Here is a 12,410-nt window from a genome sequence, read left to right as displayed (position 1 = left end):
CACTTATTTGCAGAAATGTTATAATTATATGGTTCAAACAAATACGACTGGCTATATAAACTCTGGTTTACTGAAAAAGAAAAGACTGCTGGTACAGTATGATTAACACAACTCGACTAAGCAGACTCTCACTAGAGGAACATTTGCCTTCTCGGCTGAACAGAAGCCTACTACAATATCAAAGCAGAAAAGAGAAGCATAAAAAAAGAACTATGTTATGTTCTGAACAGCAAAGAAAAAAAGCCTCCACATTGATTCCTTTAAAGCAAAATTTAAAAATAAAGGTTTTGAATTTGTGTGTGCTTGGAAAACTTACCTAGTTTTTTAAAGGTACAGGCCTGAAATAATCAGAATACTGTAATAACAGAATGAAAAAGAAGCCCATTCTTGTAAGCCATCCTTGCGATCTTCAAGGAATTCTATAATCTCAAGATCAGCAAAGTGGAATATATTCCAACTGAACCAATTCTGAAAACCCCAATCCTGAAAATATTGTGAGTCTCCTTTCAAGTAATTTAATATTTGCCTGAAACAAGTAAAGCACTTTTACGCATCTGTACTGCCATAGGGACAGAGCTACACATGCCGGTGTTATACAGCTGTCCGACGATATTACACACACAGAGCTCTCTCATTCTCTACTAGCATATCTTGTACCTGCCTTACCCAAACAGATATAAAATGTATTGTCAACCTCAGTCTCAGAAGGAGCCCTACATCTGCACAGCCTGGCCTTGACAATTCTCTGTATTTAGTCCTTGAGCACAGAACAGTAATATACGATGTGTGAAACTACACACCTATGAGCTATAAGAATTTTGGCATGTATGTGCACTTCTGGGGGGGGAGGATAGCCCACAAACTCCTAAGCACCATCACCAGCATAACATAGAATCACTTGCAGTGTGCTGTTAATTTAAGCTTTTAATGAAGGCACTCTTGGCAACTTCTGGTGACTAAAAATTGCTTCTAGGAGTCCAAGCATGTCCCCTCTGCCATAGGGATAGAGCTGCGAAAGCAGGTGCCACTACAGTGCCCACCTATGACAGATCTCTCATCCACACTTCTGGCCTCAAAGAGCTACTAGTGCTTTCCCAAGCTCAGCCTCCATTGCCCTGTTTAACCAGTTTGGCTGGTTAACTGTTTAAGAGCAGAGGGACGTTTGAGAGAACCATGTGAGCAGTAAACACTGGGCTGCACTTCACAGGCTGCCTATGTTGCTCTATCCCTGCTGCCCAGAGAATTCTAACCTAAGACCACCTGCAATATTCGCAAGATTATCTGTAATGGCATAAGTCCAGCATCAGCAGCCTTGTAGGAAAAACAAGTCCTATACCTTTTCTCATTCTGACCACAAAACCCTACTTCAGGGCTCTCAAAAGTATTTAACATGGAATATAAAGAACTTCCCCAATCAAAGAATGGACCTTATTTTTCAACCACGCTTACCCATTAAAAGCCTCCCAAAGCAACCTACTTTAGGAATTCCCTTTCACAGCAACACTGGGAGCCATTTCATTGTAATTATCCACACTCCCCTTTTTAATCAAAATAACTTCAGCTATAAACAATTAAAATCCATTAAAAAATCAACATCCCTGTCTATGTTTTCAGAGAGTGTTTGTCTGAGGAAACGGAACAACTGACAACACTGAGGCCATGATGAAAAATTCACAACGTACTGTCACCTGGAAAAACTAAGAAGCAAAATCACCATCTCCCATCACGGTTGAACTAATTCTAGGAATTACAGCACAAAATTTTCAAACACCAATGTGATAATCCTGTAGACTGATTTTACTACCATCTTTGTGTCTCCCTGCCTGGGCTATTCTGTCCATATACAATTTCTAGAACAATCCCCAGAGATGGATGCATTTGGTTTTAAAAGACAGTGACTGATCTGCTCACTCTCTATAAGGCTAGGTTCCTGGTGACAAGGGAGATCTGTGTACAAAACGGAGGAGGGGAGGAAGAGGGGACAGAAGTTCCTTCCTGAAACTGAATATCAAAACAGAGCCACAACTAGAAGCCGATCTGAACACATCAACCCTTGTGTCTCAATGAACAGCCTGATTTTCAATCCACACGCACTCATCCCTCACAAGACAGCTGCTTTCTCTGGGAAAAGGGCAGAGGGCATTGGAGGGCTCAGCTCCTCCAAGCTTCTTGGGAGGGTGGGGGGAGAGAAACGATTTGCCTTTCTAAACATGTAATCAATCCTCTTTCTTTAGAGACTAGGTTATGTGGGGGGGGGGAGGTCTTAAATTCTGTTTGGAGACATACAGCTGCTTTTTATTTCTTGGTTTAAAATAAAGGAAAGGGAAGGCAGCCCACGGAAGAGACTAAGCAATTTAGAGATTAAACAAGAACGTAAATGCAGCTCAGCTAGTCTTGTGGAGGATCAGCTCTTTTCTACAAATGCACAGAGCTAATGCTGACCCAGAGCTGGTGAAATATGGAACAGACATTACCAGGGCAAAGTAATTCTCACTGCATCTACTCTAACCATTATCATGCCCCCCTCACCTGGATACACACACACTGTTGTTACCCTACTACCAATTCCTTAACTTCCACATCTTTCTGTTGTGGATTACACTAGACTCCAATTCCCACATCAATCCTTCGCCATTTGCAGCTCCACCACTCCACAGACCTCTATTTCAGCACCTGTTTTCCAGCTATAAGGCTTCTTTTTGCACTGTATCCCATCTTCAAATTCCAGCTGTGTGTGGTTTCCCCCGCCCATGTCCAGACTCTCCCACCCACCACATCCCATTACACATCCCACACACACTTGCAGAGGTAAAACCAATGCCTGTCACTAGTATCCTTCTTTTCTGCATACTGTTACCCCACCCCGGCTGTTTCTACGTGACCCCTAAATACCTTCTGCTCAGTTCTTTTGCCCTTTTTGTGACACATACACAACGGACCCTAGCAATCCTCCAATTTGTACAACATGGCTGCCATAGATCTCCCAGTTCTATGCCTACAGCCGCTCGTGCACATCAGAACATCCACCCCTAAGCAGACCGTTAGAAGTCTGGGACAACACTGCTGTGATCCCGAGAGGAAGGGCTGAAGAGCGTTAAAGGGAAATTGATCAGCGGCCAATGACCTCGAGCTTGTTCCCCATGTCAACCTCTACACCCTTTATCCCGCACACGCACTACCCAAAATAAGGGCGCTCCCTTGTCCACAAACCCTCTGGCCGCCCTCACCCCCAGCCAGCCCCAAACCCCCACTTTAAGCCCCGGCTGCGATATTTGGCTCCCTCAAGTCCCCCTCCCCACCAAAAAGAGTGGGAGAAAAGAAACCCGCACCTGAGCGAGCCTGATTCTCAACTCAACGCCCTTCAACACGACCGACCCTCGCACACGACCCCCCCCAGGCTCGCAAGCCGCTTCTTTGTGTGTGTCTGCGTGTGTTTTTAACCCTCCCTCCACAGCCACGGCTCCCTGCCGTAACTAGCGACCCTCGCAAGCCCCCCTTCCTCGACCCACCCGTGTCCTACCCAGCCACCCACCGACCCTCGCAACAACGGAGGCCGTTCCCCTTCCTTTCGCCGTAGGCCTCGTCAGCCCCTTCCCCCACCCGTCAGACTCCTTCCCAACATCCTGCCTCCCCCGCCCGCTGCGCGGCGGCGGCCCTCTGTGGACTTCGCTCCCCCCTCGCAGGGGCGGGTAGGCCCCGAGCCCGCCGCCCTCTCCGCGGCCGCCTCCTCCGCGAGCCTCTTACCCGCGCGCGGTCCCCGCCAGCGCCGCCGGACCTTCCCTGCGCCGCGCTGGAGGCGCGTCGGCCGAGTGCGTGAGGCCTACCTGCCTGCCTGCCGCCCGGCCGCCTGAGGGCGGCGGGCGGAGGGCGCGGCGCGGCGGGCCTTTAACAGTGCCGGCGTCGCCTCCTCCGGCCCGCCCGCTCCATGGCCCGCCCGCCTTCCCGGCGGCTCTCGCTGCCTCGCTCCGGGCGCCCACTCGCCCGTGCTGCCTGCCGCGTCCGCTCGCCCGCCTCAGCCCAGCCAGCCAGCGCCGTTTCCTCCCTTCCCACACACAGCCTCCGCGGCCACCGCCGCCAGAGCCGAGCTCCCCCATTGGTCCGATGATACGGCGCATCTCATTGGCTGGCGCGGGAGCGACGAGGAAGGGAGGCGGGGCGGAGGCCGCCAACGCCGCCGCCGTGACACGGGCGCGCGTGACATAGTCGACGAAACGTCGCTTCTCTTTCCCAGCGCGCGGGTGCGGGAGGGAGGGGCTATAATAGAGGGCCAGGAGGAGGTGGGTGGGCATACCCTGGGATTGGACGACGGGATTAGCGCGTCGTTCGTGACAGACGCGTGATGGCGGTCACGTGGTTGAGGGTTTTTCTTTCCCCTTTTCCCTGCGCTATGGTTGCCAGGGGTAACCAATCCAGGGCCTAATCGCTGGAAGTCAGCTCTACTGCGAGCGAAGGCCCTTTCCCGTAAAGCCCATCGACGCCCCCCACCCTTTTACTACTTGTTTTTCTTTCTTTCCTCCGCTCTTCTAGGCATAGTCCGTTGCTTCTTCACCCCCTTCTCCGCCCGGTTGCTGACAAACCTGCCCGACCCCAGAGCTCAAAATCAAGCACTCACTACCGAAGGCAATCCCGAGCATGCCGCCTCCGCCCTTTCCCCTCCCCGGAAACACGGCGCGCTTCCTAGCGCGCGCTTGTCTTTCAGCGCAGTCTGTGCCTGTCCACTCCGAAGTAAACCCCGCCGCGTTCCAGGGGGGTGCCCCCAGTTGAGCGCGGCTGGGAGCGCAGCCTCAACGCGCCGGGCTCGGCTTGTGCGCTTTTCACCGCTGCCTTAGAAGCGGGGCCACGCGCTCCAGGCGTCTTGCGACCGGCAGGGCGTGCGGCCGGATAGCCGCTGAGCGTTTCCTTTGGGCATCTCTGCCTGCGCCCTCGTTCCCTTGACTGCTCCGTGCGCTTGGCTTGCGGCGTGGGTAGAGAGGACGGCCTCTTTGCACGCCGCTGAGGCGTTGGAGGCTTTGTACTACGAAGCCAAGCAAGAAGCGTCTCGTTTCAGGCAGCTGCTAAAGAGCAGCAGCAGAAAAGTGACCCGCCCGCGCATTCCTAGGCTTGCACAGGCTGCATTTCGGGCTTGAATTGGGGGAGGGGGATACCACACCAGTCACTTCTGGGTGCAATTTTCAACTCGTAATAGGGGGAAGAAATGTTTTAACACGTAGGGCTTCTTTTGGCGAGCCTATTTATTGCTACTGCGGTGGCTGATAGAAGACTTTTCGTACCTACTACGGGGTACAAAAACAATGGGAATGCATAAGGACTTCACTCCTAAGCTTTCTATAGCGATCTCTGCTCTGCATTTTGTCCCTAAGCTTCTTCTTGGTACTATATAATTCAGACTCTCAAAGCAGATAAATTATTCGTCTAGAGTCACTTCATTTATCTCTGCAGTGTTGGGTGCAGGTTACGTTTTCTGTTGCCAAATATTAATTAATAAACGAAGGTTTTTGCTCCCTAAATAGATCTGATACAAATAATTCTTCTGAAGAACCATTAATGCCTCTTCAGATTGGAGAGCTTGTGATATGAAACTTCAAGTCTCCCATGAGGGTGGCAAAGGCCCGTTATTTAAGAAGACCATTCTGACAGTGCATGTGTTTATGTTTTGCAGAGGAATGTAAGGGTTCCTATAAATCAGATGCATGAAGTGTTATCCTACACACATGGGTATGGAGAGTGTTGTAATTAGTGGAGCATAGTAATGTAAACAATAAGCATAGTGACCATTCACAATACCACTAACAGGTGATACCACAATCTTCCAAGCTTTAGGGCACAATCCTAGGCATGTTTAGATGGGGGGGGGGAGTTCTACAGCTCCCAGTATTCCTCAGCTGGCCATGCTGGCTGGCAAATGCTGGGAGTTGTATGGCTTCCTTCTGTCTACACATACATATGATTGCACCCTTAATGTGCTAATTTAACAGCTGTAGTGTGAGATTGTTTTTAGCATTTGGGGTTTAACAGCAGGTATTGGGATATCAGATGATGACATTGATGACTGAATAAATTATTGGATATGGAATTGTCTTCAGAATGAACTGATTTCTGACACAAAGCAGGCTTTTGTTTAAAGCCAAGCCTGTTGATAATGATGTGAGATCATTACAAATCCTGAGAAAACAGAACAGGGCTGGCAGTCTTTCGCAGACTACCTGACATCTATACAGTAGTAAAAGACATGCAGCCAAAGCCTCTCCGTATTTACTTGGTAATATGTCCTGCTGATTTCAATGGGACTTACTCCTAAGTAAGCACTGCAGGCTTATTTTAAATAATCTGTGAAATATTCTCTAAATGCTATCAGGGCAAAGACTTTCATTCAAAATCCCTCTGGAAGTCATCTTGCTATTTAGAATACTTCCCCCGATGTTGCAATTAAAAATTCACTGTGGCTCAAAAGAGTATGAATGTCTAGGCATTATGTTCTGCAGTGCTGAATTCAAATATATACTAACTAGCTTATGTTAACAGAGGACCAGGCTGGGAGTTATGGATAGCTGTAGGATTCTGTGGATTATAATTGTCCATCTGTTAGTCACCCGAAGCATAGCTGTTGTGGCACAAAATGGAGTAATTCAAAAATGTATCACTAGAATGTTATTGTCACAGGCAAACACTCTCCTGTGGATAGGTAAGTGTCTTGGTGTCTATTTTCTATGCAGGAGGCATTGATCCAGTGATGGTATCCTTTTTCAATCGTTATTCTTGGGTCACAAAATTATGTACCTTGGTTGGCTTGGATGCAACAGACTGGCAGTTGGTTGTTCTGACTTGCCTTGTTTGCTGTTTCTTGTCTCCCAGCCACTTACTTTGCAGTAGCAGCAGTGTCACTGAAGTCAGCATGAAGTCCAGGTGTTGGTATAAGCAAGGGTTATGTTTCTGGTAATCCTGCAGCCACCTCCTTGCTTAGCTGCATCACATCCTAAAACATCTCCACATTTTGGGGAGGGGAAAAAAGGCTCATTATGGGACAGTTGTAGAAACTGTTCTCTGCCATGAAAGCCATTAGCTGCCAGTAGTGCATCTGTCTAAATAACCAAGAGCTGAAGGTGAACTCTTTGAGTTAAGGGTGCAATCCTATGCATGTTTAGACAGAAAAAAGTTCTACAGCTCCATGCTGGCTGAGGCATGCTGGGAGTTGTAGGACTTCTTTTCCGTCTAAACAGGATTGTGCTCTAAGAGAATTAGGCTTTAGAACTGGATTTTAAGAATCTGTATTCTCTCATATATACAATGCGGCTTACTAAACACCACAGAGCTCACCTGTGAATTGTTTCTTATTGTACAATGGCCACAGTTTGTTTTTTCTCTTGACCAACTTCCTCCAGTAGCAGTCAAATCACAACACCGCCTTCTCCCAACCTATATCCTCCTATGATGTCATAGCTGGAATATATCCCAGTAAAGCCAGCCTGAATCAGGCTATATCTGTGTTGTCTGAATATTGGATATGTTCCCAAAGGAACCTTATTACCATGGAGAGGGCATTGAATGAAGTCATATTTTCAAGGTTACATTTCACACATTCAAAGAGTAGATGGTAATGCTGGCAATTATGTAATCCTTGTGATACATCTCCAGCTGTATTCGGAACTGTTGCAATTAAGCTTTATTTCAGAGCCAAAATGGATAGGCCTGTAATTCTAATAATGTATCATGAGTACTCATCCAGGACAAGATAGAAGGCAGCATGAGAGCCCTGGCCTGATTGCACCTTACCAGGCATTGAGTTGGATCTGCTTAGAACAGACCCATAAATTTTCAGTGGGTTGTATCCAATGTTAGTCTAAGTTAAATCCCATTAATTCCAATGGGTCTACTCTAAGTAGGAGAAACATTGGATACAACCCAATAGGATTTCAATATGTCTGTTCTAAGTTATGACTACATCTGGATCTAACCCATGGCTTAGGGCTTTATCTCCTTTCTTTATAATGCTACACATGCAGCCATGTCTCAATAGCCTTTGGAACTAATTTGACATATGAAGCTCTATTTAAACCAGAAAAATGGTATTGTGACTATGGACACTGCAAGTCATGGCATGTTCTTTTACAAGGGTCACTTTTATTTTTCTTGTTACTTTATCTCTGGTTAGAATGTGTGTTGTATATGCAAGAAAGTCTTTGCCTGCTGGAGTGGGGCTGAACTTTGTATCCTCCTGGAATAAATAGATGTGGCCGGGGGGTGGGGGGATCTTATTTTATTTAGTGGGACAAAGTTGTTCTCTCAGAATCTGGTGGTCATGCCTATCCAAATGTATAAAGGTGCAAGTCTATGCATGTTTAGACAGAAAAAAGTCCTACAACTCCCAGCATTCCCCATACTCCTTACCCCTACTTAGAGTAGACTAACTGAAACAAATGGGACTTAAGTTAGATTAACATCAGATACAACCCACAGAGCTTTTCTTCTGGTGTAAATAATAATGTTTATATATAACACTTATGAGCATTCGCAGTACTACACATGGAATATCACAATACAATTTCTGATGTTTACCAGATTTCAACTTAAGTCTGTAATATGCCTGCCAAGTTTACCTGTTCAGCTGGTATTATTCTGTCTGGGGCATGAGATTTATAGCATTCTGCTGGCATATACTGTACTTCAGTAACATTTTGTTGGTTAATCAAAGTATGGCTTAATTAAATTAAGTGCATCTTGAATGGAAAAGGACCAAATGTCTCTGTGGAATGTCTGTGGTAGAGCACATGCTTTGCGTGCAAAAGATCTCAGGTTCAGCCTCAGGTATTTCCAAGTGCAACTGGGAAAGGCCGCTGGCTGAAATCCTGGAAAGCTGCTGCCAGTCAGTACAGACAATACTGAGTTAGATGGGCCAGTATCTGACTTGTTATAAAGCAGCTTCTTACGTTCCTATGTTGAAAATCGGTGAGACATTCATTTGTTGTTGTTCAGTCGTTAAGTTGTGTCCGACTCTTCGTGACCCCATGGACCATAGCACGCCAGGCCTTCCTGTCCTCCGCTTTCTCCCGGAGTGTGCTCAAGCTCATATTCATTGCATTGGTGATGCTATCTAGCTATCTCATCTTCAACGGTCCCCTTCTCCTTTTGCCTTCAATCTTTCCCAGCATCAGGGTCTTTTCCAGGGAGTTTTCTCTTCGCATTAGGTGGCCAAAATATTTGAGCTTCAGCTTCAGTATCTGTCCTTCCAATGAGCACTCAGGGTTGATTTCCTTTAGGACTGACTGATTTGACCTCTTTGCAGTCCAGGGGACTCGTAAGAGCCTTCTCCAGCACCACAGTTCGAAAGCATCAATTCTTCGGCGCTCAGCCTTCCTTATAGTCCAGCTCTCACAGCCATACATTGCTACTGGGAAAACCATAGCTTTGATTAGACGGACCTTTGTTGGCAAGGTGATGTCTCTGCTTCTTACTATGCTGTCTAGGTTTGCCATAGCTTTCCTCCCAAGGAGCAAGCGTCTTTTGATTTCATGGCTACAGTCACCGTCTGCGGTGATCTTGGAGCCCAAGAAAATAAAATCTGTCACTGCTTCCATTTTTTCCCCTTGCATATTTAGTCTGACCTTATCCTTAATGTCCAGTATCATTCGGGGGGGGGGGAGTACCCCTTTAGACAAATAACTTGTCCCCCTTCTACCTGCTGGACTCTTGTGGTTACTTGAAAGAAAGGAACTTTTTGCATAAAAATTGTAACTTAATAATAAACTGGAAAATAAAATAAGGCTGCAATCCCCACCCCAGAAATGCACTTTGCCCCTTCGGTTCTCCATCCCATTTTTTCTGGTGCTGTCACTGTTAATGTCCCACATTTCAGTCAATCACAACCCTTGGGATGCAGATTTTGTCCATCCACCATTGTAATCAAGCATAGCCTCTTGAATTTTGTGTCTATAAATGTAACCATCAGTTAAACCAGTAATACAAACAGACTCTCAATATGATACAGAGGTTATTTAGCAGGATCTTAGCTTGATTAGAAAATTTACTGAGACCAGAGGAACCCAGTTAACATCCTGGGTGTGTCTGTCACAAAGATGGTCGCTGTGATACATCCATAGCAGAAGGAAGAGGATTTCAACTCTATTGTTGTTTTGTAACTCTTTTGCTGTTTGTTGCTATGTTGCCTCTAGAGAAAGGAACAATTTGTTTAAGGAAGAACAGCCTGACTGATCTCTGTCAGTGAAATTGTGAAAGCTTCTGAGCACTGAAGACCTGTTCTTCAAGCAGAATTCAGTGGCTTTAAAATTATTTGTACATAAAACTATACCATTAACCTGAAGGTGACATCAGTCATCATCTAACCATAACCATATCAACTGCCATTTTTTCCTCTACTGCTCAACTATTAAGAAGTGTCTTCTACTTATCCAGCCTAAATCTACTTCTTCTGCAACTTGAATCCTACATGTTATTATGAATGTATTTATAAATAATACTTTTCCTTCTTTGTTTGGGGAGACCTGCAGGGATTGGAGGGGTATTTGCGTGTTGTGTGCAGGTTAAATAGGAGTCTCTGAATGAAAGCAACACCCTTTTAATAGCCCTGATGTGTCCCACATGCAAATTTGAAACTTACTACACCCAGTTTTGGAGCCAGAATTAATACATGTATGCTGTGATGCTGAATCCACCCACTTGCTTTACATTTTTTAAAAACAATGAGTACTCTTTCTTAGCGTTGTCTCAGTTTCTATAAAACCAGTCAGTTGTTTTCAGGCTTTCTATTCTACTGCACTTTAAAGAATCTTCCAACAGTGCAGACATAAAACTGTATAGGCAGATCAATATAATAACAATAATAATGCTAGTATGATGGATATTTAAAGAAAAGTTTGAGTGGTACAGAAGCAATTGCAATTGCTTGTGCTTTTTTCAACTGGGCCTGGCCCCTCCCCGCTTCACAGAGATTATCGAACCCCACTTCTGAGGAATAGCAACAACAGCATCAGCTCTAGGCATACTGATATCATCTAGGGGGCCCTACACCTTCCCTGCAGTGGCGGGAGTGACAGGAAGACAGCAGATTGCAACTAGGCCCCAGAAGGCTGAGACCCCACCCCATAAGACCAACAATTTCCAGCTGCATTACAGCTATTTTGAAGAAGGGTGGGTCACGAGGCTATTTCCTGGAGGACCGCTGAGTCCTGTTTTTGGACTATAAGGACCATATAACATTAAGGATTGCTGCCTGAATTTTCTTGTTTTCCTTTTCCCTCCCATTCCCTTTTTTTCTTCTGTATCGTGTCTTTTCAGATTGCAAGCTTGCAGACAGGAACGGTCTTGTTTTTATTAATCTGCAAGTCCCTCTGGGATCCTTTCCCGGGGAAGAGCAGGATGCTTTAAATAAAATAAATAAATAAATAAATAAATAGCTTGTTGCATTCAAGAAAATAAAGCCCTTCTGTTAGGGTTTTGAGATCTCCCTGGAATCCACAAATCCTCTAGAAAGCCAGCTTTTAGTTTAGTAGAACCCAAAGCAGTTACAAGCTCATGGAATAGTTATTGACCGTTTGTTGGCTCTCTGCAATGCACATAGCAGGAAATTTTTATGCAGCAGTGATATGAAAACCTACCTACAGTGAGCAGGCAGAAGCCCATTAAAGCCAAGTATAGGATCTTAATGGGTCTGTGTATATTTCATCAGGTGTAGTGTCAAGTCCAACTCACTGGAGGAAATGCTGCTATCCGCATTCCACAGATGAACTGCTAAAACTTCTTTCTCTCTCTCAAACGTAGCTGAAATGACCCCATACCAATTCAGCAGAAAGTGGATGTATGGCTACTGCAACTTACCAGACAGAGTAAGATAGACCCTCCCGCCCCGCCTGCTTCTTGCGACATCTTGCCTGATGAAGAGATCTGGAGATCTCAAAAGCGTTCACGATGGGGGGGGGGGGGCAGTTGGCCGAACAAAGGTGCCGCACTGGAGGGATCTAGGCTGTCGTCCAGGGAGTGGGTCCCACTGAGCTCCACGAGACTTACTTCTCAGCAGGCCTGCACAGGACGGCTCTGTTTAGATAGGAAAGACGCTGTAGGAAAACTCAGCCGAACCGTTTGCAAGGGCGAAGTGCGACTGTGCCCCTTCGGTTTTATCTTCTCCCACCCGACACCCAGAACTAGAAATGTTACATTTTACACGATGATCTAGTGGTTAGCGCAGCGGTAATAACCTAAATACTGCCCACCTCGCGCCCCCGGTCTAAAAGAGAAGAAATAAAAGTTTCCGAAACCGTTTCTGAGGGAGGAAGGCTGCATTTAAAGCGGCCGGCAGACGTCGGGGCTGGAGCGAGGCCCAGTCTCCTCCTCGCCGGGCCCGCTGAGCGAGCTTCCCTCCGGGGAGCGAGAGAAAGGGGGCAGCCATCTTGAGAGCGGGC

At 46.3% G+C, this 12,410-nt stretch overlaps 1 protein-coding gene across 25 annotated transcripts in view; it reads right to left on the bottom strand.

Annotated features, from left to right (window-relative positions):
• The window catches only part of ANKRD11 (ankyrin repeat domain 11), a 262,296-nt gene extending 258,226 nt beyond the window's left edge, over window positions 1-4,070 (bottom strand). For 17 of the 25 annotated variants that reach the window (XR_014784698.1, XR_014784699.1, XM_084812699.1 and 14 more), the window contains exon 1: window positions 3,745-4,070. The gene's annotated coding sequence lies outside the window, so the exon portion shown is untranslated. The remainder of the gene's footprint in view (window positions 1-3,744) is intronic. The other 8 variants (XM_084812702.1, XM_084812704.1, XM_084812705.1 and 5 more) reach the window with 1 other exon arrangement.
• Between the last annotated feature and the right edge of the window lie 8,340 nt (window positions 4,071-12,410).

Source organism: Heloderma suspectum, chromosome 8 (assembly GCF_057233095.1).
Source record: "Heloderma suspectum isolate Gila_16-S chromosome 8, 16-S_ref, whole genome shotgun sequence".
NCBI classification, from domain to species: domain Eukaryota; kingdom Metazoa; phylum Chordata; class Lepidosauria; order Squamata; family Helodermatidae; genus Heloderma; species Heloderma suspectum.
Note: the sequence above shows the minus strand (reverse complement) of the source record. Positions and strands in the feature narration are given on the sequence as shown.